This window comes from Ambystoma mexicanum, chromosome 13, assembly GCF_040938575.1.
Source record: "Ambystoma mexicanum isolate Mex_15411 chromosome 13, UKY_AmexF1_1, whole genome shotgun sequence".
Classification (NCBI taxonomy): Eukaryota; Metazoa; Chordata; class Amphibia; order Caudata; family Ambystomatidae; genus Ambystoma; species Ambystoma mexicanum.
Genome location: NC_090938.1, coordinates 357,227,931 through 357,251,952, shown reverse-complemented (window position 1 = coordinate 357,251,952; position 24,022 = coordinate 357,227,931). Strand labels below are relative to the sequence as shown.

At 43.4% G+C, this 24,022-nt stretch overlaps 24 non-coding genes across 24 annotated transcripts; 20 read left to right on the top strand and 4 right to left on the bottom strand.

Moving 5' to 3' along the window:
- Positions 1–374: 374 nt before the first annotated feature.
- TRNAS-GCU (transfer RNA serine (anticodon GCU)) lies at positions 375–451 on the top strand. The gene has a single exon. It is a non-coding gene; the product is annotated as a tRNA-Ser (tRNA).
- A 465-nt stretch (positions 452–916) lies between these two features.
- TRNAT-UGU (transfer RNA threonine (anticodon UGU)) lies at positions 917–988 on the top strand. The gene has a single exon. It is a non-coding gene; the product is annotated as a tRNA-Thr (tRNA).
- A 687-nt stretch (positions 989–1,675) lies between these two features.
- On the top strand, positions 1,676–1,757 carry TRNAS-GCU (transfer RNA serine (anticodon GCU)). The gene has a single exon. It is a non-coding gene; the product is annotated as a tRNA-Ser (tRNA).
- Positions 1,758–2,303: 546 nt separating this feature from the next.
- Positions 2,304–2,375, top strand: TRNAT-CGU (transfer RNA threonine (anticodon CGU)). The gene has a single exon. It is a non-coding gene; the product is annotated as a tRNA-Thr (tRNA).
- Positions 2,376–3,863: 1,488 nt separating this feature from the next.
- On the bottom strand, positions 3,864–3,958 carry TRNAI-UAU (transfer RNA isoleucine (anticodon UAU)). Its single transcript has 2 exons — positions 3,921–3,958; positions 3,864–3,899 (listed from the first exon to the last, which is right to left on the bottom strand). It is a non-coding gene; the product is annotated as a tRNA-Ile (tRNA).
- A 480-nt stretch (positions 3,959–4,438) lies between these two features.
- On the top strand, positions 4,439–4,515 carry TRNAS-GCU (transfer RNA serine (anticodon GCU)). Its single transcript has one exon. It is a non-coding gene; the product is annotated as a tRNA-Ser (tRNA).
- A 465-nt stretch (positions 4,516–4,980) lies between these two features.
- Positions 4,981–5,052, top strand: TRNAT-UGU (transfer RNA threonine (anticodon UGU)). Its single transcript has one exon. It is a non-coding gene; the product is annotated as a tRNA-Thr (tRNA).
- Positions 5,053–5,739: 687 nt separating this feature from the next.
- Positions 5,740–5,821, top strand: TRNAS-GCU (transfer RNA serine (anticodon GCU)). Its single transcript has one exon. It is a non-coding gene; the product is annotated as a tRNA-Ser (tRNA).
- A 1,931-nt stretch (positions 5,822–7,752) lies between these two features.
- TRNAT-CGU (transfer RNA threonine (anticodon CGU)) lies at positions 7,753–7,824 on the top strand. Its single transcript has one exon. It is a non-coding gene; the product is annotated as a tRNA-Thr (tRNA).
- Positions 7,825–9,340: 1,516 nt separating this feature from the next.
- TRNAI-UAU (transfer RNA isoleucine (anticodon UAU)) lies at positions 9,341–9,435 on the bottom strand. Its single transcript has 2 exons — positions 9,398–9,435; positions 9,341–9,376 (listed from the first exon to the last, which is right to left on the bottom strand). It is a non-coding gene; the product is annotated as a tRNA-Ile (tRNA).
- Positions 9,436–9,915: 480 nt separating this feature from the next.
- Positions 9,916–9,992, top strand: TRNAS-GCU (transfer RNA serine (anticodon GCU)). The gene has a single exon. It is a non-coding gene; the product is annotated as a tRNA-Ser (tRNA).
- A 465-nt stretch (positions 9,993–10,457) lies between these two features.
- Positions 10,458–10,529, top strand: TRNAT-UGU (transfer RNA threonine (anticodon UGU)). The gene has a single exon. It is a non-coding gene; the product is annotated as a tRNA-Thr (tRNA).
- A 687-nt stretch (positions 10,530–11,216) lies between these two features.
- Positions 11,217–11,298, top strand: TRNAS-GCU (transfer RNA serine (anticodon GCU)). The gene has a single exon. It is a non-coding gene; the product is annotated as a tRNA-Ser (tRNA).
- A 546-nt stretch (positions 11,299–11,844) lies between these two features.
- Positions 11,845–11,916, top strand: TRNAT-CGU (transfer RNA threonine (anticodon CGU)). The gene has a single exon. It is a non-coding gene; the product is annotated as a tRNA-Thr (tRNA).
- A 1,488-nt stretch (positions 11,917–13,404) lies between these two features.
- TRNAI-UAU (transfer RNA isoleucine (anticodon UAU)) lies at positions 13,405–13,499 on the bottom strand. The gene is made up of 2 exons: positions 13,462–13,499; positions 13,405–13,440 (listed from the first exon to the last, which is right to left on the bottom strand). It is a non-coding gene; the product is annotated as a tRNA-Ile (tRNA).
- A 480-nt stretch (positions 13,500–13,979) lies between these two features.
- On the top strand, positions 13,980–14,056 carry TRNAS-GCU (transfer RNA serine (anticodon GCU)). Its single transcript has one exon. It is a non-coding gene; the product is annotated as a tRNA-Ser (tRNA).
- A 465-nt stretch (positions 14,057–14,521) lies between these two features.
- Positions 14,522–14,593, top strand: TRNAT-UGU (transfer RNA threonine (anticodon UGU)). The gene has a single exon. It is a non-coding gene; the product is annotated as a tRNA-Thr (tRNA).
- Positions 14,594–15,822: 1,229 nt separating this feature from the next.
- On the top strand, positions 15,823–15,894 carry TRNAT-UGU (transfer RNA threonine (anticodon UGU)). The gene has a single exon. It is a non-coding gene; the product is annotated as a tRNA-Thr (tRNA).
- A 687-nt stretch (positions 15,895–16,581) lies between these two features.
- Positions 16,582–16,663, top strand: TRNAS-GCU (transfer RNA serine (anticodon GCU)). Its single transcript has one exon. It is a non-coding gene; the product is annotated as a tRNA-Ser (tRNA).
- Positions 16,664–18,594: 1,931 nt separating this feature from the next.
- On the top strand, positions 18,595–18,666 carry TRNAT-CGU (transfer RNA threonine (anticodon CGU)). Its single transcript has one exon. It is a non-coding gene; the product is annotated as a tRNA-Thr (tRNA).
- A 1,468-nt stretch (positions 18,667–20,134) lies between these two features.
- TRNAI-UAU (transfer RNA isoleucine (anticodon UAU)) lies at positions 20,135–20,229 on the bottom strand. Its single transcript has 2 exons — positions 20,192–20,229; positions 20,135–20,170 (listed from the first exon to the last, which is right to left on the bottom strand). It is a non-coding gene; the product is annotated as a tRNA-Ile (tRNA).
- Positions 20,230–21,251: 1,022 nt separating this feature from the next.
- Positions 21,252–21,323, top strand: TRNAT-UGU (transfer RNA threonine (anticodon UGU)). The gene has a single exon. It is a non-coding gene; the product is annotated as a tRNA-Thr (tRNA).
- A 687-nt stretch (positions 21,324–22,010) lies between these two features.
- On the top strand, positions 22,011–22,092 carry TRNAS-GCU (transfer RNA serine (anticodon GCU)). The gene has a single exon. It is a non-coding gene; the product is annotated as a tRNA-Ser (tRNA).
- A 546-nt stretch (positions 22,093–22,638) lies between these two features.
- On the top strand, positions 22,639–22,710 carry TRNAT-CGU (transfer RNA threonine (anticodon CGU)). Its single transcript has one exon. It is a non-coding gene; the product is annotated as a tRNA-Thr (tRNA).
- Positions 22,711–24,022: the final 1,312 nt, after the last annotated feature.

Sequence of the window (24,022 nt, the reverse complement as noted above, 5' to 3'; positions counted from 1 at the left end):
TGGGTGCCTTGTAGTGCCCATATTGTGCCACTGGAGCTTACCTTTTAGCCTGATATACACTTTGCCACTGATGTTCAGCCAATGGTGCAGTCAAATGTCCCTTCTACATTTTTGTCATGCTGCAGGCAGTGCCACTGGAGCCAGCATGATGCTCTTCCTCATATTCAACACGTGTCAATTGAAACACCTCCCAATGTCATCTTGGCGATGCCTATAAACACCCCAGGACTTTGATGAATTTTTCTCAACAGCAAGTGAGGCAGTTTTCCTGCAAACGGCTGGATGTACCTCAACAAGGAACGCATTGTGGTTCTATTTTGAAGATGTTTGTGTTATTACCTGTAAAGACTTGAATGCCTAACATAATCCCTGTAGACGAGGTGGCCGAGTGGTTAAGGCGATGGACTGCTAATCTACTGTACACGCGTGGTTTCGAATCCCACCTTTGTCGATTTTAACTTTTGAAATCTTTTTTAAACATCTGCATTGCTCTAAGCACCATTGCCATTGGCTTTCAAAGAACATACAGACAAAAGTGAAAATATGCATGTTAGTTGATTAAGAAGGACACAAACAAGGTTGTCGTGTTACTGGCAGGAATGCAATCTGCTGTGCTTGACTACCCTTTGAGCCAGAATCCAGATAGAAATTTAAAAAAGCAAAGGTAATATCCATATTGTCTCTCTGCTGCCATGTACATGTTTTTTTCAACTTTCACGCATCACATCTCCTCATTAGTCACCCTAAAATTGCACGGAATACGCACAAATTAGCTGCTCCTCAAAAAATCGGCCAGAAAAAAACAGGTCAAATCACAATCATATACATACATTCTCACACACCCTTCAAATATGTCTACCCAGTAAACATCATGTTGTGTGCTCGTTGTGTTGCTGTTATGCGTCGTAACCTGAGGGGCTCTGTAGCTCAGTGGCAGAGCACTGGTCTTGTAAACCAGGGGTCGTGAGTTCGATCCTCATCAGGGCCTCCAAATGGTAATTTTCTTGAACATTGTTGAATAGGAAGTGATATTGCACATTGTACCTGTGCAACCTTTTACCAATGGATTCGGGCCTATAACAAAGCCACAAGCGCAAGGTGTCTGAATAGTCTGTGGGGAAGGTCGGCTTTCTGGACCTAATTTCTTCAAGAAAAAGACCTTGATAATCTTGTGATGACAGATGCAGATGATCACGGTGAAGCCCTTACTCTATTGAACAGTACAGCGGTTCTGGGTTGCACGCCTTTCTCTATTTTCAGGGACATTGATGTGGCAAAATTTAATTGGAAAAGGGTTATTGCCATCACTCACTATTTAAATTCAATGACATCACAGGAAGCAGCAGCATCTGAACTTTGATCTTGGCTGGAAACGTTGAATGATGCCAAACACTGGGAAACTGGAGCTTGCGTTATGCTGGTTTTACTACTAATGGTGTGCCATACGGAAGCTCAAGCACCTTCCTCTGGATTAGTGTTGTGAACCCTCCAGGAGCTCTTGTTATATTTTTCTGAACTTCAACTTGATGTGTTTATCTATCAATGGCCGGGTAAGGAAGAACGAGTCAACGATCTTGTTTCTATTATGACAAACATGATCTATTTTTCACTGACTTTGCACCACCATTGTTTTATCTCTTCTTTAAGCATGGGACTCGAGCACCGTTCCCAAACAGACGAGGTGGCCGAGTGGTTAAGGCGATGGACTGCTAATCCATTGTGCTCTGCACGCGTGGGTTCGAATCCCACCTTCGTCGTATTTTTTCTTTATAGTCTGCATTTAAACATAGACCAAAGTCTTTCAACCTCCCTGTGAAAGACAGGAATGAGTACAGATATGGAAATAGAGATGTAAAAATAAGTTCATTGGTGCAGGCGGAGAATGAAATTAGTCAAAGACTTTCCTCGTAGGTTTCCATTCTTTACTATTATAGGAGCCAAAATCAGCGCAGTTAGTAAACTCCCAAGCTTACATCCCAAATTCTTTTTTCTTTTAGTTGTCTGCCTTTTACATGTTCCTTTTGCCATCATTCTGACCTGCTATCTAAACTCATGAACCTGTTCAGCATTGTACTCAATACATACATACCCGTAAAAGTACATACTCAAACGCATACCGACAATGTATCACCAACATAAGCACACACGCTTTCGCAAATCAGATGTATGATGACGTACTGAACACATGCAGAGATATACAGCCATTTTTACACAACCAGAAATTCATATACCTGGAGATCTACCTAGGTAAAACCCATGGTTTCTTTGCACTTTCTGTTGTTGGCTGTGAGCAAGCAGCAGGTGGCCTTGTAGCTCAGTGGCAGAGCACTGGTCTCGTAAACCAGGGGTCATGAGTTCAAACCTCATCAGGGCCTCGGGCGGATTATTTTCAAAAAGCACGGGGAAGAGAAGCCAGAGTTGCACCATCTACAGAGAACCTTTTATGACGGGATGCATCCTCATAATTGAAGTCTTCCACAGAAGGAGTGAAATAGAGTTCGAGAGGAAGGCCTAATGTTTTCAGGCAAAGACTGACAAAAACCTTGCAATGTCGCATGTAGCTGCTTTGGTGAAAAGACTGTTCAAGTTCACAATGCAACGGAGGGGTGTTCCCCATCTCCATACAATCATCTCTTTGATAATGTAAACGTGCCAGGCGTGTTGAAAGACAAAGACAGACACAACCGCACATACCAGTTGAAGAAAGACAGCCAGCAAACACATTTGTATAGAGGTAAGCAAGCCTCAATTAGAGATGTGAGTCCCTCCGTTTCTGCGGGAGTCCACAAGTTTAATAAAAAATGAACACATATCTTTCATGTTCTAATGATTACCAATCTTTCTGATTAGCTCTGCATAGCTCCAATGGCTATGTGTGTGTGTGTGTGTGTATGTGCCCGTGTGTGTAGGGGAAGGGGTCGGTAGATGTGTTCACGCAGAGCAAGTTGCATACATCGCCAACAGCCATTCTCTCCTGTTCCTGTGCATCCAGTTCGGAAGCGAACCCACCCAATTGTTCTATATGTCTGCTACCCTGACCGCATTCACACATCATTGGCTATTAGTATGCAGCTTGTGGGCGCTGTCAATGGGATATAAGCACCATTCCCCATGTCTGCAATAGCTAGACCAGATTCTGAGGTATGATGAGCAGGGGTCCAGGCACTTCGCCTGACGAACGCCGGGCTTAGCCCTGCCGGGCCTAGCCCTGAGGGGCCTAACTGGGCATGGCCCTGTGTAAGGTAGGGTGAGCAGGGGACCACTTGCAACTAACCTTCGGCACCAATCAGGCATGGAGAGGTCTGTGCAAATGCCCAGCCCTTTAGCAATCTCGATCTGCAAAACCTTCAACTCCTAATTCTCATGGCTCCCAGAAGCCCTAGCCCATATGCAAATGAGGCGAGTTCCTATCAGCATCCTTGTTCTGCTTGATTTTATCAAAGTGACTGCCTGATTAGTGAAAGGGTATTTATTCTCAGAGGTTTGCTTCAAAGGCGATAATGCAGTAAATAGACAACATTATTCTTTGTAAGTTGATATTGTCTCCTGGATCCTACTCCAGTAACCCTTTTTCTACCTTTACAAATGTCTTCCGTAAGTGGTGCTCAGCAGAAAATGGAGTATAATAACAGTTGACATTTTTTATTTTCTGTTCTATTTTCAAAAACCCTCCGTAGCTGTATTTAAAGCGCAAACACCCCATAAATAACTTGCAATGAGTATTCCATGTCTAAAAGGCAGAGGAGCTGTCATACAACATTAACTGACAATCAAGGAAACCTTGAGGTGAACCAAAAAATGTCCAGAACATTTATTGGTTCAATAATTCAGTTTTGAGGTGAATTAGTAAAAAGTTCCAAAGTTGCTCCAGGTGAGGCTTGAACTCACAACCTCGGCATTGCTCACTGCATGTACTGCTGTATAAGTACCGCGCGCTAACCGATTGCGCCACTGGAGCTGCTGTGTTTTGGTTTTCGACATGAAACTACACCCACAAACACACACACAAGTGTACAAAAGCACCCACAAGCTCTGGCATTGTCTTTTTAGCTGACACCAAATTATGGGTGCCTTGTAGTGCCCATATTGTGCCACTGGAGCTTACCTTTTAGCCTGATATACACTTTGCCACTGATGTTCAGCCAATGGTGCAGTCAAATGTCCCTTCTACATTTTTGTCATGCTGCAGGCAGTGCCACTGGAGCCAGCATGATGCTCTTCCTCATATTCAACACGTGTCAATTGAAACACCTCCCAATGTCATCTTGGCGATGCCTATAAACACCCCAGGACTTTGATGAATTTTTCTCAACAGCAAGTGAGGCAGTTTTCCTGCAAACGGCTGGATGTACCTCAACAAGGAACGCATTGTGGTTCTATTTTGAAGATGTTTGTGTTATTACCTGTAAAGACTTGAATGCCTAACATAATCCCTGTAGACGAGGTGGCCGAGTGGTTAAGGCGATGGACTGCTAATCTACTGTACACGCGTGGTTTCGAATCCCACCTTTGTCGATTTTAACTTTTGAAATCTTTTTTAAACATCTGCATTGCTCTAAGCACCATTGCCATTGGCTTTCAAAGAACATACAGACACAAGTGAAAATATGCATGTTAGTTGATTAAGAAGGACACAAACAAGGTTGTCGTGTTACTGGCAGGAATGCAATCTGCTGTGCTTGACTACCCTTTGAGCCAGAATCCGGATAGAAATTTAAAAAAGCAAAGGTAATATCCATATTGTCTCTCTGCTGCCATGTACATGTTTTTTTCAACTTTCACGCATCACATCTCCTCATTAGTCACCCTAAAATTGCACGGAATACGCACAAATTAGCTGCTCCTCAAAAAATCGGCCAGAAAAAAACAGGTCAAATCACAATCATATACATACATTCTCACACACCCTTCAAATATGTCTACCCAGTAAACATCATGTTGTGTGCTCGTTGTGTTGCTGTTATGCGTCGTAACCAGAGGGGCTCTGTAGCTCAGTGGCAGAGCACTGGTCTTGTAAACCAGGGGTCGTGAGTTCGATCCTCATCAGGGCCTCCAAATGGTAATTTTCTTGAACATTGTTGAATAGGAACTGATATTGCACATTGTACCTGTGCAACCTTTTACCAATGGATTCGGGCCTATAACAAAGCCACAAGCGCAAGGTGTCTGAATAGTCTGTGGGGAAGGTCGGCTTTCTGGACCTAATTTCTTCAAGAAAAAGACCTTGATAATCTTGTGATGACAGATGCAGATGATCACGGTGAAGCCCTTACTCTATTGAACAGTACAGCGGTTCTGGGTTGCACGCCTTTCTCTATTTTCAGGGACGTTGATGTGGCAAAATTTAATTGGAAAAGGGTTATTGCCATCACTCACTATTTAAATTCAATGACATCACAGGAAGCAGCAGCATCTGAACTTTGATCTTGGCTGGAAACGTTGAATGATGCCAAACACTGGGAAACTGGAGCTTGCGTTATGCTGGTTTTACTACTAATGGTGTGCCATACGGAAGCTCAAGCACCTTCCTCTGGATTAGTGTTGTGAACCCTCCAGGAGCTCTTGTTATATTTTTCTGAACTTCAACTTGATGTGTTTATCTATCAATGGCCGGGTAAGGAAGAACGAGTCAACGATCTTGTTTCTATTATGACAAACATGATCTATTTTTCACTGACTTTGCACCACCATTGTTTTATATCTTCTTTAAGCATGGGATTCGAGCACCGTTCCCAAACAGACGAGGTGGCCGAGTGGTTAAGGCGATGGACTGCTAATCCATTGTGCTCTGCACGCGTGGGTTCGAATCCCACCTTCGTCGTATTTTTTCTTTATAGTCTGCATTTAAACATAGACCAAAGTCTTTCAACCTCCCTGTGAAAGACAGGAATGAGTACAGATATGGAAATAGAGATGTAAAAATAAGTTCATTGGTGCAGGCGGAGAATGAAATTAGTCAAAGACTTTCCTCGTAGGTTTCCATTCTTTACTATTATAGGAGCCAAAATCAGCGCAGTTAGTAAACTCCCAAGCTTACATCCCAAATTCTTTTTTCTTTTAGTTGTCTGCCTTTTACATGTTCATTTTGCCATCATTCTGACCTGCTATCTAAACTCATGAACCTGTTCAGCATCCTACTCAATACATACATACCCGTAAAAGTACATACTCAAACGCATACCGACAATGTATCACCAACATAAGCACACACGCTTTCGCAAATCAGATGTATGATGACGTACTGAACACATGCAGAGAGTTGCACCATCTACAGAGAACCTTTTATGACGGGATGCATCCTCATAATTGAAGTCTTCCACAGAAGGAGTGAAATAGAGTTCGAGAGGAAGGCCTAATGTTTTCAGGCAAAGACTGACAAAAACCTTGCAATGTCGCATGTAGCTGCTTTGGTGAAAAGACTGTTCAAGTTCACAATGCAACGGAGGGGTGTTCCCCATCTCCATACAATCATCTCTTTGATAATGTAAACGTGCCAGGCGTGTTGAAAGACAAAGACAGACACAACCGCACATACCAGTTGAAGAAAGACAGCCAGCAAACACATTTGTATAGAGGTAAGCAAGCCTCAATTAGAGATGTGAGTCCCTCCGTTTCTGCGGGAGTCCACAAGTTTAATAAAAAATGAACACATATCTTTCATGTGAGGCTTGAACTCACAACCTCAGCATTGCTCACTGCATGTACTGCTGTATAAGTACCGCGCGCTAACCGATTGCGCCACTGGAGCTGCTGTGTTTTGGTTTTCGACATGAAACTACACCCACAAACACACACACAAGTGTACAAAAGCACCCACAAGCTCTGGCATTGTCTTTTTAGCTGACACCAAATTATGGGTGCCTTGTAGTGCCCATATTGTGCCACTGGAGCTTACCTTTTAGCCTGATATACACTTTGCCACTGATGTTCAGCCAATGGTGCAGTCAAATGTCCCTTCTACATTTTTGTCATGCTGCAGGCAGTGCCACTGGAGCCAGCATGATGCTCTTCCTCATATTCAACACGTGTCAATTGAAACACCTCCCAATGTCATCTTGGCGATGCCTATAAACACCCCAGGACTTTGATGAATTTTTCTCAACAGCAAGTGAGGCAGTTTTCCTGCAAACGGCTGGATGTACCTCAACAAGGAACGCATTGTGGTTCTATTTTGAAGATGTTTGGGTTCGAATCCCACCTTCGTCGTATTTTTTCTTTATAGTCTGCATTTAAACATAGACCAAAGTCTTTCAACCTCCCTGTGAAAGACAGGAATGAGTACAGATATGGAAATAGAGATGTAAAAATAAGTTCATTGGTGCAGGCGGAGAATGAAATTAGTCAAAGACTTTCCTCGTAGGTTTCCATTCTTTACTATTATAGGAGCCAAAATCAGCGCAGTTAGTAAACTCCCAAGCTTACATCCCAAATTCTTTTTTCTTTTAGTTGTCTGCCTTTTACATGTTCCTTTTGCCATCATTCTGACCTGCTATCTAAACTCATGAACCTGTTCAGCATCCTACTCAATACATACATACCCATAAAAGTACATACTCAAACGCATACCGACAATGTATCACCAACATAAGCACACACGCTTTCGCAAATCAGATGTATGATGACGTACTGAACACATGCAGAGATATACAGCCATTTTTACACAACCAGAAATTCATATACCTGGAGATCTACCTAGGTAAAAACCATGGTTTCTTTGCACTTTCTGTTGTTGGCTGTGAGCAAGCAGCAGGTGGCCTTGTAGCTCAGTGGCAGAGCACTGGTCTCGTAAACCAGGGGTCATGAGTTCAAACCTCATCAGGGCCTCGGGCGGATTATTTTCAAAAAGCACGGGGAAGAGAAGCCAGAGTTGCACCATCTACAGAGAACCTTTTATGACGGGATGCATCCTCATAATTGAAGTCTTCCACAGAAGGAGTGAAATAGAGTTCGAGAGGAAGGCCTAATGTTTTCAGGCAAAGACTGACAAAAACCTTGCAATGTCGCATGTAGCTGCTTTGGTGAAAAGACTGTTCAAGTTCACAATGCAACGGAGGGGTGTTCCCCATCTCCATACAATCATCTCTTTGATAATGTAAACGTGCCAGGCGTGTTGAAAGACAAAGACAGACACAACCGCACATACCAGTTGAAGAAAGACAGCCAGCAAACACATTTGTATAGAGGTAAGCAAGCCTCAATTAGAGATGTGAGTCCCTCCGTTTCTGCGGGAGTCCACAAGTTTAATAAAAAATGAACACATATCTTTCATGTTCTAATGATTACCAATCTTTCTGATTAGCTCTGCATAGCTCCAATGGCTATGTGTGTGTGTGTGTGTGTGTATGTGCCCGTGTGTGTAGGGGAAGGGGTCGGTAGATGTGTTCACGCAGAGCAAGTTGCATACATCGCCAACAGCCATTCTCTCCTGCTCCTGTGCATCCAGTTCGGAAGCAAACCCACCCAATTGTTCTATATGTCTGCTACCCTGACCGCATTCACACATCATTGGCTATTAGTATGCAGCTTGTGGGCGCTGTCAATGGGATATAAGCACCATTCCCCATGTCTGCAATAGCTAGACCAGATTCTGAGGTATGATGAGCAGGGGTCCAGGCACTTCGCCTGACGAACGCCTGACAAACGCCGGGCTTAGCCCTGCCGGGCCTAGCCCTGCGGGGCCTAGCCCTGAGGGGCCTAACTGGGCATGGCCCTGTGTAAGGTAGGGTGAGCAGGGGACCACTTGCAACTAACCTTCGGCACCAATCAGGCATGGAGAGGTCTGTGCAAATGCCCAGCCCTTTAGCAATCTCGATCTGCAAAACCTTCAACTCCTAATTCTCATGGCTCCCAGAAGCCCTAGCCCATATGCAAATGAGGCGAGTTCCTATCAGCATCCTTGTTCTGCTTGATTTTATCAAAGTGACTGCCTGATTAGTGAAAGGGTATTTATTCTCAGAGGTTTGCTTCAAAGGCGATAATGCAGTAAATAGACAACATTATTCTTTGTAAGTTGATATTGTCTCCTGGATCCTACTCCAGTAACCCTTTTTCTACCTTTACAAATGTCTTCCGTAAGTGGTGCTCAGCAGAAAATGGAGTATAATAACAGTTGACATTTTTTATTTTCTGTTCTATTTTCAAAAACCCTCCGTAGCTGTATTTAAAGCGCAAACACCCCATAAATAACTTGCAATGAGTATTCCATGTCTAAAAGGCAGAGGAGCTGTCATACAACATTAACTGACAATCAAGGAAACCTTGAGGTGAACCAAAAAATGTCCAGAACATTTATTGGTTCAATAATTCAGTTTTGAGGTGAATTAGTAAAAAGTTCCAAAGTTGCTCCAGGTGAGGCTTGAACTCACAACCTCGGCATTGCTCACTGCATGTACTGCTGTATAAGTACCGCGCGCTAACCGATTGCGCCACTGGAGCTGCTGTGTTTTGGTTTTCGACATGAAACTACACCCACAAACACACACACAAGTGTACAAAAGCACCCACAAGCTCTGGCATTGTCTTTTTAGCTGACACCAAATTATGGGTGCCTTGTAGTGCCCATATTGTGCCACTGGAGCTTACCTTTTAGCCTGATATACACTTTGCCACTGATGTTCAGCCAATGGTGCAGTCAAATGTCCCTTCTACATTTTTGTCATGCTGCAGGCAGTGCCACTGGAGCCAGCATGATGCTCTTCCTCATATTCAACACGTGTCAATTGAAACACCTCCCAATGTCATCTTGGCGATGCCTATAAACACCCCAGGACTTTGATGAATTTTTCTCAACAGCAAGTGAGGCAGTTTTCCTGCAAACGGCTGGATGTACCTCAACAAGGAACGCATTGTGGTTCTATTTTGAAGATGTTTGTGTTATTACCTGTAAAGACTTGAATGCCTAACATAATCCCTGTAGACGAGGTGGCCGAGTGGTTAAGGCGATGGACTGCTAATCTACTGTACACGCGTGGTTTCGAATCCCACCTTTGTCGATTTTAACTTTTGAAATCTTTTTTAAACATCTGCATTGCTCTAAGCACCATTGCCATTGGCTTTCAAAGAACATACAGACAAAAGTGAAAATATGCATGTTAGTTGATTAAGAAGGACACAAACAAGGTTGTCGTGTTACTGGCAGGAATGCAATCTGCTGTGCTTGACTACCCTTTGAGCCAGAATCCAGATAGAAATTTAAAAAAGCAAAGGTAATATCCATATTGTCTCTCTGCTGCCATGTACATGTTTTTTTCAACTTTCACGCATCACATCTCCTCATTAGTCACCCTAAAATTGCACGGAATACGCACAAATTAGCTGCTCCTCAAAAAATCAGCCAGAAAAAAACAGGTCAAATCACAATCATATACATACATTCTCACACACCCTTCAAATATGTCTACCCAGTAAACATCATGTTGTGTGCTCGTTGTGTTGCTGTTATGCTTCGTAACCTGAGGGGCTCTGTAGCTCAGTGGCAGAGCACTGGTCTTGTAAACCAGGGGTCGTGAGTTCGATCCTCATCAGGGCCTCCAAATGGTAATTTTCTTGAACATTGTTGAATAGGAACTGATATTGCACATTGTACCTGTGCAACCTTTTACCAATGGATTCGGGCCTATAACAAAGCCACAAGCGCAAGGTGTCTGAATAGTCTGTGGGGAAGGTCGGCTTTCTGGACCTAATTTCTTCAAGAAAAAGACCTTGATAATCTTGTGATGACAGATGCAGATGATCACGGTGAAGCCCTTACTCTATTGAACAGTACAGCGGTTCTGGGTTGCACGCCTTTCTCTATTTTCAGGGACGTTGATGTGGCAAAATTTAATTGGAAAAGGGTTATTGCCATCACTCACTATTTAAATTCAATGACATCACAGGAAGCAGCAGCATCTGAACTTTGATCTTGGCTGGAAACGTTGAATGATGCCAAACACTGGGAAACTGGAGCTTGCGTTATGCTGGTTTTACTACTAATGGTGTGCCATACGGAAGCTCAAGCACCTTCCTCTGGATTAGTGTTGTGAACCCTCCAGGAGCTCTTGTTATATTTTTCTGAACTTCAACTTGATGTGTTTATCTATCAATGGCCGGGTAAGGAAGAACGAGTCAACGATCTTGTTTCTATTATGACAAACATGATCTATTTTTCACTGACTTTGCACCACCATTGTTTTATCTCTTCTTTAAGCATGGGACTCGAGCACCGTTCCCAAACAGACCAGGTGGCCGAGTGGTTAAGGCGATGGACTGCTAATCCATTGTGCTCTGCACGCGTGGGTTCGAATCCCACCTTTGTCGTATTTTTTCTTTATAGTCTGCATTTAAACATAGACCAAAGTCTTTCAACCTCCCTGTGAAAGACAGGAATGAGTACAGATATGGAAATAGAGATGTAAAAATAAGTTCATTGGTGCAGGCGGAGAATGAAATTAGTCAAAGACTTTCCTCGTAGGTTTCCATTCTTTACTATTATAGGAGCCAAAATCAGCGCAGTTAGTAAACTCCCAAGCTTACATCCCAAATTCTTTTTTCTTTTAGTTGTCTGCCTTTTACATGTTCCTTTTGCCATCATTCTGACCTGCTATCTAAACTCATGAACCTGTTCAGCATTGTACTCAATACATACATACCCGTAAAAGTACATACTCAAACGCATACCGACAATGTATCACCAACATAAGCACACACGCTTTCGCAAATCAGATGTATGATGACGTACTGAACACATGCAGAGATATACAGCCATTTTTACACAACCAGTAATTCATATACCTGGAGATCTACCTAGGTAAAACCCATGGTTTCTTTGCACTTTCTGTTGTTGGCTGTGAGCAAGCAGCAGGTGGCCTTGTAGCTCAGTGGCAGAGCACTGGTCTCGTAAACCAGGGGTCATGAGTTCAAACCTCATCAGGGCCTCGGGCGGATTATTTTCAAAAAGCACGGGGAAGAGAAGCCAGAGTTGCACCATCTACAGAGAACCTTTTATGACGGGATGCATCCTCATAATTGAAGTCTTCCACAGAAGGAGTGAAATAGAGTTCGAGAGGAAGGCCTAATGTTTTCAGGCAAAGACTGACAAAAACCTTGCAATGTCGCATGTAGCTGCTTTGGTGAAAAGACTGTTCAAGTTCACAATGCAACGGAGGGGTGTTCCCCATCTCCATACAATCATCTCTTTGATAATGTAAACGTGCCAGGCGTGTTGAAAGACAAAGACAGACACAACCGCACATACCAGTTGAAGAAAGACAGCCAGCAAACACATTTGTATAGAGGTAAGCAAGCCTCAATTAGAGATGTGAGTCCCTCCGTTTCTGCGGGAGTCCACAAGTTTAATAAAAAATGAACACATATCTTTCATGTTCTAATGATTACCAATCTTTCTGATTAGCTCTGCATAGCTCCAATGGCTATGTGTGTGTGTGTGTGTGTATGTGCCCGTGTGTGTAGGGGAAGGGGTCGGTAGATGTGTTCACGCAGAGCAAGTTGCATACATCGCCAACAGCCATTCTCTCCTGCTCCTGTGCATCCAGTTCGGAAGCGAACCCACCCAATTGTTCTATATGTCTGCTACCCTGACCGCATTCACACATCATTGGCTATTAGTATGCAGCTTGTGGGCGCTGTCAATGGGATATAAGCACCATTCCCCATGTCTGCAATAGCTAGACCAGATTCTGAGGTATGATGAGCAGGGGTCCAGGCACTTCGCCTGACGAACGCCGGGCTTAGCCCTGCCGGGCCTAGCCCTGAGGGGCCTAACTGGGCATGGCCCTGTGTAAGGTAGGGTGAGCAGGGGACCACTTGCAACTAACCTTCGGCACCAATCAGGCATGGAGAGGTCTGTGCAAATGCCCAGCCCTTTAGCAATCTCGATCTGCAAAACCTTCAACTCCTAATTCTCATGGCTCCCAGAAGCCCTAGCCCATATGCAAATGAGGCGAGTTCCTATCAGCATCCTTGTTCTGCTTGATTTTATCAAAGTGACTGCCTGATTAGTGAAAGGGTATTTATTCTCAGAGGTTTGCTTCAAAGGCGATAATGCAGTAAATAGACAACATTATTCTTTGTAAGTTGATATTGTCTCCTGGATCCTACTCCAGTAACCCTTTTTCTACCTTTACAAATGTCTTCCGTAAGTGGTGCTCAGCAGAAAATGGAGTATAATAACAGTTGACATTTTTTATTTTCTGTTCTATTTTCAAAAACCCTCCGTAGCTGTATTTAAAGCGCAAACACCCCATAAATAACTTGCAATGAGTATTCCATGTCTAAAAGGCAGAGGAGCTGTCATACAACATTAACTGACAATCAAGGAAACCTTGAGGTGAACCAAAAAATGTCCAGAACATTTATTGGTTCAATAATTCAGTTTTGAGGTGAATTAGTAAAAAGTTCCAAAGTTGCTCCAGGTGAGGCTTGAACTCACAACCTCGGCATTGCTCACTGCATGTACTGCTGTATAAGTACCGCGCGCTAACCGATTGCGCCACTGGAGCTGCTGTGTTTTGGTTTTCGACATGAAACTACACCCACAAACACACACACAAGTGTACAAAAGCACCCACAAGCTCTGGCATTGTCTTTTTAGCTGACACCAAATTATGGGTGCCTTGTAGTGCCCATATTGTGCCACTGGAGCTTACCTTTTAGCCTGATATACACTTTGCCACTGATGTTCAGCCAATGGTGCAGTCAAATGTCCCTTCTACATTTTTGTCATGCTGCAGGCAGTGCCACTGGAGCCAGCATGATGCTCTTCCTCATATTCAACACGTGTCAATTGAAACACCTCCCAATGTCATCTTGGCGATGCCTATAAACACCCCAGGACTTTGATGAATTTTTCTCAACAGCAAGTGAGGCAGTTTTCCTGCAAACGGCTGGATGTACCTCAACAAGGAACGCATTGTGGTTCTATTTTGAAGATGTTTGTGTTATTACCTGTAAAGACTTGAATGCCTAACATAATCCCTGTAGACGAGGTGGCCGAGTGGTTAAGGCGATAGACTGCTAATCTACTGTACACGCGTGGTTTCGAATCCCACCTTTGTCGATTTTAACTTTTGAAATCTTTTTTAAACATCTGCATTGCTCTAAGCACCATTGCCATTGGCTTTCAAAGAACATACAGACAAAAGTGAAAATATGCATGTTAGTTGATTAAGAAGGACACAAACAAGGTTGTCGTGTTACTGGCAGGAATGCAATCTGCTGTGCTTGACTACCCTTTGAGCCAGAATCCGGATAGAAATTTAAAAAAGCAAAGGTAATATCCATATTGTCTCTCTGCTGCCATGTACATGTTTTTTTCAACTTTCACGCATCACATCTCCTCATTAGTCACCCTAAAATAGCACGGAATACGCACAAATTAGCTGCTCCTCAAAAAATCGGCCAGAAAAAAACAGGTCAAATCACAATCATATACATACATTCTCACACACCCTTCAAATATGTCTACCCAGTAAACATCATGTTGTGTGCTCGTTGTGTTGCTGTTATGCGTCGTAACCTGAGGGGCTCTGTAGCTCAGTGGCAGAGCACTGGTCTTGTAAACCAGGGGTCGTGAGTTCGATCCTCATCAGGGCCTCCAAATGGTAATTTTCTTGAACATTGTTGAATAGGAACTGATATTGCACATTGTACCTGTGCAACCTTTTACCAATGGATTCGGGCCTATAACAAAGCCACAAGCGCAAGGTGTCTGAATAGTCTGTGGGGAAGGTCGGCTTTCTGGACCTAATTTCTTCAAGAAAAAGACCTTGATAATCTTGTGATGACAGATGCAGATGATCACGGTGAAGCCCTTACTCTATTGAACAGTACAGCGGTTCTGGGTTGCACGCCTTTCTCTATTTTCAGGGACGTTGATGTGGCAAAATTTAATTGGAAAAGGGTTATTGCCATCACTCACTATTTAAATTCAATGACATCACAGGAAGCAGCAGCATCTGAACTTTGATCTTGGCTGGAAACGTTGAATGATGCCAAACACTGGGAAACTGGAGCTTGCGTTATGCTGGTTTTACTACTAATGGTGTGCCATACGGAAGCTCAAGCACCTTCCTCTGGATTAGTGTTGTGAACCCTCCAGGAGCTCTTGTTATATTTTTCTGAACTTCAACTTGATGTGTTTATCTATCAATGGCCGGGTAAGGAAGAACGAGTCAACGATCTTGTTTCTATTATGACAAACATGATCTATTTTTCACTGACTTTGCACCACCATTGTTTTATCTCTTCTTTAAGCATGGGACTCGAGCACCGTTCCCAAACAGACGAGGTGGCCGAGTGGTTAAGGCGATGGACTGCTAATCTACTGTACACGCGTGATTTCGAATCCCACCTTTGTCGATTTTAACTTTTGAAATCTTTTTTAAACATCTGCATTGCTCTAAGCACCATTGCCATTGGCTTTCAAAGAACATACAGACACAAGTGAAAATATGCATGTTAGTTGATTAAGAAGGACACAAACAAGGTTGTCGTGTTACTGGCAGGAATGCAATCTGCTGTGCTTGACTACCCTTTGAGCCAGAATCCGGATAGAAATTTAAAAAAGCAAAGGTAATATCCATATTGTCTCTCTGCTGCCATGTACATGTTTTTTTCAACTTTCACGCATCACATCTCCTCATTAGTCACCCTAAAATTGCACGGAATACGCACAAATTAGCTGCTCCTCAAAAAATCGGCCAGAAAAAAACAGGTCAAATCACAATCATATACATACATTCTCACACACCCTTCAAATATGTCTACCCAGTAAACATCATGTTGTGTGCTCGTTGTGTTGCTGTTATGCGTCGTAACCAGAGGGGCTCTGTAGCTCAGTGGCAGAGCACTGGTCTTGTAAACCAGGGGTCGTGAGTTCGATCCTCATCAGGGCCTCCAAATGGTAATTTTCTTGAACATTGTTGAATAGGAACTGATATTGCACATTGTACCTGTGCAACCTTTTACCAATGGATTCGGGCCTATAACAAAGCCACAAGCGCAAGGTGTCTGAATAGTCTGTGGGGAAGGTCGGCTTTCTGGACCTAATTTCTTCAAGAAAAAGACCTTGATAATCTTGTGATGACAGATGCAGATGATCACGGTGAAGCCCTTACTCTATTGAACAGTACAGCGGTTCTGGGTTGCACGCCTTTCTCTATTTTCAGGGACGTTGATGTGGCAAAATTTAATTGGAAAAGGGTTATTGCCATCACTCACTATTTAAATTCAATGACATCACAGGAAGCAGCAGCATCTGAACTTTGATCTTGGCTGGAAACGTTGAATGATGCCAAACACTGGGAAACTGGAGCTTGCGTTATGCTGGTTTTACTACTAATGGTGTGCCATACGGAAGCTCAAGCACCTTCCTCTGGATTAGTGTTGTGAACCCTCCAGGAGCTCTTGTTATATTTTTCTGAACTTCAACTTGATGTGTTTATCTATCAATGGCCGGGTAAGGAAGAACGAGTCAACGATCTTGTTTCTATTATGACAAACATGATCTATTTTTCACTGACTTTGCACCACCATTGTTTTATCTCTTCTTTAAGCATGGGATTCGAGCACCGTTCCCAAACAGACGAGGTGGCCGAGTGGTTAAGGCGATGGACTGCTAATCCATTGTGCTCTGCACGCGTGGGTTCGAATCCCACCTTCGTCGTATTTTTTCTTTATAGTCTGCATTTAAACATAGACCAAAGTCTTTCAACCTCCCTGTGAAAGACAGGAATGAGTACAGATATGGAAATAGAGATGTAAAAATAAGTTCATTGGTGCAGGCGGAGAATGAAATTAGTCAAAGACTTTCCTCGTAGGTTTCCATTCTTTACTATTATAGGAGCCAAAATCAGCGCAGTTAGTAAACTCCCAAGCTTACATCCCAAATTCTTTTTTCTTTTAGTTGTCTGCCTTTTACATGTTCATTTTGCCATCATTCTGACCTGCTATCTAAACTCATGAACCTGTTCAGCATCCTACTCAATACATACATACCCGTAAAAGTACATACTCAAACGCATACCGACAATGTATCACCAACATAAGCACACACGCTTTCGCAAATCAGATGTATGATGACGTACTGAACACATGCAGAGAGTTGCACCATCTACAGAGAACCTTTTATGACGGGATGCATCCTCATAATTGAAGTCTTCCACAGAAGGAGTGAAATAGAGTTCGAGAGGAAGGCCTAATGTTTTCAGGCAAAGACTGACAAAAACCTTGCAATGTCGCATGTAGCTGCTTTGGTGAAAAGACTGTTCAAGTTCACAATGCAACGGAGGGGTGTTCCCCATCTCCATACAATCATCTCTTTGATAATGTAAACGTGCCAGGCGTGTTGAAAGACAAAGACAGACACAACCGCACATACCAGTTGAAGAAAGACAGCCAGCAAACACATTTGTATAGAGGTAAGCAAGCCTCAATTAGAGATGTGAGTCCCTCCGTTTCTGCGGGAGTCCACAAGTTTAATAAAAAATGAACACATATCTTTCATGTGAGGCTTGAACTCACAACCTCGGCATTGCTCACTGCATGTACTGCTGTATAAGTACCGCGCGCTAACCGATTGCGCCACTGGAGCTGCTGTGTTTTGGTTTTCGACATGAAACTACACCCACAAACACACACACAAGTGTACAAAAGCACCCACAAGCTCTGGCATTGTCTTTTTAGCTGACACCAAATTATGGGTGCCTTGTAGTGCCCATATTGTGCCACTGGAGCTTACCTTTTAGCCTGATATACACTTTGCCACTGATGTTCAGCCAATGGTGCAGTCAAATGTCCCTTCTACATTTTTGTCATGCTGCAGGCAGTGCCACTGGAGCCAGCATGATGCTCTTCCTCATATTCAACACGTGTCAATTGAAACACCTCCCAATGTCATCTTGGCGATGCCTATAAACACCCCAGGACTTTGATGAATTTTTCTCAACAGCAAGTGAGGCAGTTTTCCTGCAAACGGCTGGATGTACCTCAACAAGGAACGCATTGTGGTTCTATTTTGAAGATGTTTGGGTTCGAATCCCACCTTCGTCGTATTTTTTCTTTATAGTCTGCATTTAAACATAGACCAAAGTCTTTCAACCTCCCTGTGAAAGACAGGAATGAGTACAGATATGGAAATAGAGATGTAAAAATAAGTTCATTGGTGCAGGCGGAGAATGAAATTAGTCAAAGACTTTCCTCGTAGGTTTCCATTCTTTACTATTATAGGAGCCAAAATCAGCGCAGTTAGTAAACTCCCAAGCTTACATCCCAAATTCTTTTTTCTTTTAGTTGTCTGCCTTTTACATGTTCCTTTTGCCATCATTCTGACCTGCTATCTAAACTCATGAACCTGTTCAGCATCCTACTCAATACATACATACCCATAAAAGTACATACTCAAACGCATACCGACAATGTATCACCAACATAAGCACACACGCTTTCGCAAATCAGATGTATGATGACGTACTGAACACATGCAGAGATATACAGCCATTTTTACACAACCAGAAATTCATATACCTGGAGATCTACCTAGGTAAAAAACATGGTTTCTTTGCACTTTCTGTTGTTGGCTGTGAGCAAGCAGCAGGTGGCCTTGTAGCTCAGTGGCAGAGCACTGGTCTCGTAAACCAGGGGTCATGAGTTCAAACCTCATCAGGGCCTCGGGCGGATTATTTTCAAAAAGCACGGGGAAGAGAAGCCAGAGTTGCACCATCTACAGAGAACCTTTTATGACGGGATGCATCCTCATAATTGAAGTCTTCCACAGAAGGAGTGAAATAGAGTTCGAGAGGAAGGCCTAATGTTTTCAGGCAAAGACTGACAAAAACCTTGCAATGTCGCATGTAGCTGCTTTGGTGAAAAGACTGTTCAAGTTCACAATGCAACGGAGGGGTGTTCCCCATCTCCATACAATCATCTCTTTGATAATGTAAACGTGCCAGGCGTGTTGAAAGACAAAGACAGACACAACCGCACATACCAGTTGAAGAAAGACAGCCAGCAAACACATTTGTATAGAGGTAAGCAAGCCTCAATTAGAGATGTGAGTCCCTCCGTTTCTGCGGGAGTCCACAAGTTTAATAAAAAATGAACACATATCTTTCATGTTCTAATGATTACCAATCTTTCTGATTAGCTCTGCATAGCTCCAATGGCTATGTGCCCGTGTGTGTAGGGGAAGGGGTCGGTAGATGTGTTCACGCAGAGCAAGTTGCATACATCGCCAACAGCCATTCTCTCCTGCTCCTGTGCATCCAGTTCGGAAGCGAACCCACCCAATTGTTCTATATGTCTGCTACCCTGACCGCATTCACACATCATTGGCTATTAGTATGCAGCTTGTGGGCGCTGTCAATGGGATATAAGCACCATTCCCCATGTCTGCAATAGCTAGACCAGATTCTGAGGTATAATGAGCAGGGGTCCAGGCACTTCGCCTGACAAACGCCGGGCTTAGCCCTGCCGGGCCTAGCCCTGAGGGGCCTAACTGGGCATGGCCCTGTGTAAGGTAGGGTGAGCAGGGGACCACTTGCAACTAACCTTCGGCACCAATCAGGCATGGAGAGGTCTGTGCAAATGCCCAGCCCTTTAGCAATCTCGATCTGCAAAACCTTCAACTCCTAATTCTCATGGCTCCCAGAAGCCCTAGCCCATATGCAAATGAGGCGAGTTCCTATCAGCATCCTTGTTCTGCTTGATTTTATCAAAGTGACTGCCTGATTAGTGGAAGGGTATTTATTCTCAGAGGTTTGCTTCAAAGGCGATAATGCAGTAAATAGACAACATTATTCTTTGTAAGTTGATATTGTCTCCTGGATCCTACTCCAGTAACCCTTTTTCTACCTTTACAAATGTCTTCCGTAAGTGGTGCTCAGCAGAAAATGGAGTATAATAACAGTTGACATTTTTTATTTTCTGTTCTATTTTCAAAAACCCTCCGTAGCTGTATTTAAAGCGCAAACACCCCATAAATAACTTGCAATGAGTATTCCATGTCTAAAAGGCAGAGGAGCTGTCATACAACATTAACTGACAATCAAGGAAACCTTGAGGTGAACCAAAAAATGTCCAGAACATTTATTGGTTCAATAATTCAGTTTTGAGGTGAATTAGTAAAAAGTTCCAAAGTTGCTCCAGGTGAGGCTTGAACTCACAACCTCGGCATTGCTCACTGCATGTACTGCTGTATAAGTACCGCGCGCTAACCGATTGCGCCACTGGAGCTGCTGTGTTTTGGTTTTCGACATGAAACTACACCCACAAACACACACACAAGTGTACAAAAGCACCCACAAGCTCTGGCATTGTCTTTTTAGCTGACACCAAATTATGGGTGCCTTGTAGTGCCCATATTGTGCCACTGGAGCTTACCTTTTAGCCTGATATACACTTTGCCACTGATGTTCAGCCAATGGTGCAGTCAAATGTCCCTTCTACATTTTTGTCATGCTGCAGGCAGTGCCACTGGAGCCAGCATGATGCTCTTCCTCATATTCAACACGTGTCAATTGAAACACCTCCCAATGTCATCTTGGCGATGCCTATAAACACCCCAGGACTTTGATGAATTTTTCTCAACAGCAAGTGAGGCAGTTTTCCTGCAAACGGCTGGATGTACCTCAACAAGGAACGCATTGTGGTTCTATTTTGAAGATGTTTGTGTTATTACCTGTAAAGACTTGAATGCCTAACATAATCCCTGTAGACGAGGTGGCCGAGTGGTTAAGGCGATGGACTGCTAATCTACTGTACACGCGTGGTTTCGAATTCCACCTTTGTCGATTTTAACTTTTGAAATCTTTTTTAAACATCTGCATTGCTCTAAGCACCATTGCCATTGGCTTTCAAAGAACATACAGACAAAAGTGAAAATATGCATGTTAGTTGATTAAGAAGGACACAAACAAGGTTGTCGTGTTACTGGCAGGAATGCAATCTGCTGTGCTTGACTACCCTTTGAGCCAGAATCCGGATAGAAATTTAAAAAAGCAAAGGTAATATCCATATTGTCTCTCTGCTGCCATGTACATGTTTTTTTCAACTTTCACGCATCGCATCTCCTCATTAGTCACCCTAAAATTGCACGGAATACGCACAAATTAGCTGCTCCTCAAAAAATCGGCCAGAAAAAAACAGGTCAAATCACAATCATATACATACATTCTCACACACCCTTCAAATATGTCTACCCAGTAAACATCATGTTGTGTGCTCGTTGTGTTGCTGTTATGCGTCGTAACCTGAGGGGCTCTGTAGCTCAGTGGCAGAGCACTGGTCTTGTAAACCAGGGGTCGTGAGTTCGATCCTCATCAGGGCCTCCAAATGGTAATTTTCTTGAACATTGTTGAATAGGAACTGATATTGCACATTGTACCTGTGCAACCTTTTACCAATGGATTCGGGCCTATAACAAAGCCACAAGCGCAAGGTGTCTGAATAGTCTGTGGGGAAGGTCGGCTTTCTGGACCTAATTTCTTCAAGAAAAAGACCTTGATAATCTTGTGATGACAGATGCAGATGATCACGGTGAAGCCCTTACTCTATTGAACAGTACAGCGGTTCTGGGTTGCACGCCTTTCTCTATTTTCAGGGACGTTGATGTGGCAAAATTTAATTGGAAAAGGGTTATTGCCATCACTCACTATTTAAATTCAATGACATCACAGGAAGCAGCAGCATCTGAACTTTGATCTTGGCTGGAAACGTTGAATGATGCCAAACACTGGGAAACTGGAGCTTGCGTTATGCTGGTTTTACTACTAATGGTGTGCCATACGGAAGCTCAAGCACCTTCCTCTGGATTAGTGTTGTGAACCCTCCAGGAGCTCTTGTTATATTTTTCTGAACTTCAACTTGATGTGTTTATCTATCAATGGCCGGGTAAGGAAGAACGAGTCAACGATCTTGTTTCTACTATGACAAACATGATCTATTTTTCACTGACTTTGCACCACCATTGTTTTATCTCTTCTTTAAGCATGGGACTCGAGCACCCTTCCCAAACAGACGAGGTGGCCGAGTGGTTAAGGCGATGGACTGCTAATCCATTGTGCTCTGCACGCGTGGGTTCGAATCCCACCTTCGTCGTATTTTTTCTTTATAGTCTGCATTTAAACATAGACCAAAGTCTTTCAACCTCCCTGTGAAAGACAGGAATGAGTACAGATATGGAAATAGAGATGTAAAAATAAGTTCATTGGTGCAGGCGGAGAATGAAATTAGTCAAAGACTTTCCTCGTAGGTTTCCATTCTTTACTATTATAGGAGCCAAAATCAGCGCAGTTAGTAAACTCCCAAGCTTACATCCCAAATTCTTTTTTCTTTTAGTTGTCTGCCTTTTACATGTTCCTTTTGCCATCATTCTGACCTGCTATCTAAACTCATGAACCTGTTCAGCATCCTACTCAATACATACATACCCGTAAAAGTACATACTCAAACGCATACCGACAATGTATCACCAACATAAGCACACACGCTTTCGCAAATCAGATGTATGATGACGTACTGAACACATGCAGAGACATACAGCCATTTTTACACAACCAGAAATTCATATACCTGGAGATCTACCTAGGTAAAACCCATGGTTTCTTTGCACTTTCTGTTGTTGGCTGTGAGCAAGCAGCAGGTGGCCTTGTAGCTCAGTGGCAGAGCACTGGTCTCGTAAACCAGGGGTCATGAGTTCAAACCTCATCAGGGCCTCGGGCGGATTATTTTCAAAAAGCACGGGGAAGAGAAGCCAGAGTTGCACCATCTACAGAGAACCTTTTATGACGGGATGCATCCTCATAATTGAAGTCTTCCACAGAAGGAGTGAAATAGAGTTCGAGAGGAAGGCCTAATGTTTTCAGGCAAAGACTGACAAAAACCTTGCAATGTCGCATGTAGCTGCTTTGGTGAAAAGACTGTTCAAGTTCACAATGCAACGGAGGGGTGTTCCCCATCTCCATACAATCATCTCTTTGATAATGTAAACGTGCCAGGCGTGTTGAAAGACAAAGACAGACACAACCGCACATACCAGTTGAAGAAAGACAGCCAGCAAACACATTTGTATAGAGGTAAGCAAGCCTCAATTAGAGATGTGAGTCCCTCCGTTTCTGCGGGAGTCCACAAGTTTAATAAAAAATGAACACATATCTTTCATGTTCTAATGATTACCAATCTTTCTGATTAGCTCTGCATAGCTCCAATGGCTATGTGTGTGTGTGTGTGTGTGTATGTGCCCGTGTGTGTAGGGGAAGGGGTCGGTAGATGTGTTCACGCAGAGCAAGTTGCATACATCGCCAACAGCCATTCTCTCCTGCTCCTGTGCATCCAGTTCGGAAGCGAACCCACCCAATTGTTCTATATGTCTGCTACCCTGACCGCATTCACACATCATTGGCTATTAGTATGCAGCTTGTGGGCGCTGTCAATGGGATATAAGCACCATTCCCCATGTCTGCAATAGCTAGACCAGATTCTGAGGTATGATGAGCAGGGGTCCAGGCACTTCGCCTGACGAACGCCGGGCTTAGCCCTGCCGGGCCTAGCCCTGAGGGGCCTAACTGGGCATGGCCCTGTGTAAGGTAGGGTGAGCAGGGGACCACTTGCAACTAACCTTCGGCACCAATCAGGCATGGAGAGGTCTGTGCAAATGCCCAGCCCTTTAGCAATCTCGATCTGCAAAACCTTCAACTCCTAATTCTCATGGCTCCCAGAAGCCCTAGCCCATATGCAAATGAGGCGAGTTCCTATCAGCATCCTTGTTCTGCTTGATTTTATCAAAGTGACTGCCTGATTAGTGAAAGGGTATTTATTCTCAGAGGTTTGCTTCAAAGGCGATAATGCAGTAAATAGACAACATTATTCTTTGTAAGTTGATATTGTCTCCTGGATCCTACTCCAGTAACCCTTTTTCTACCTTTACAAATGTCTTCCGTAAGTGGTGCTCAGCAGAAAATGGAGTATAATAACAGTTGACATTTTTTATTTTCTGTTCTATTTTCAAAAACCCTCCGTAGCTGTATTT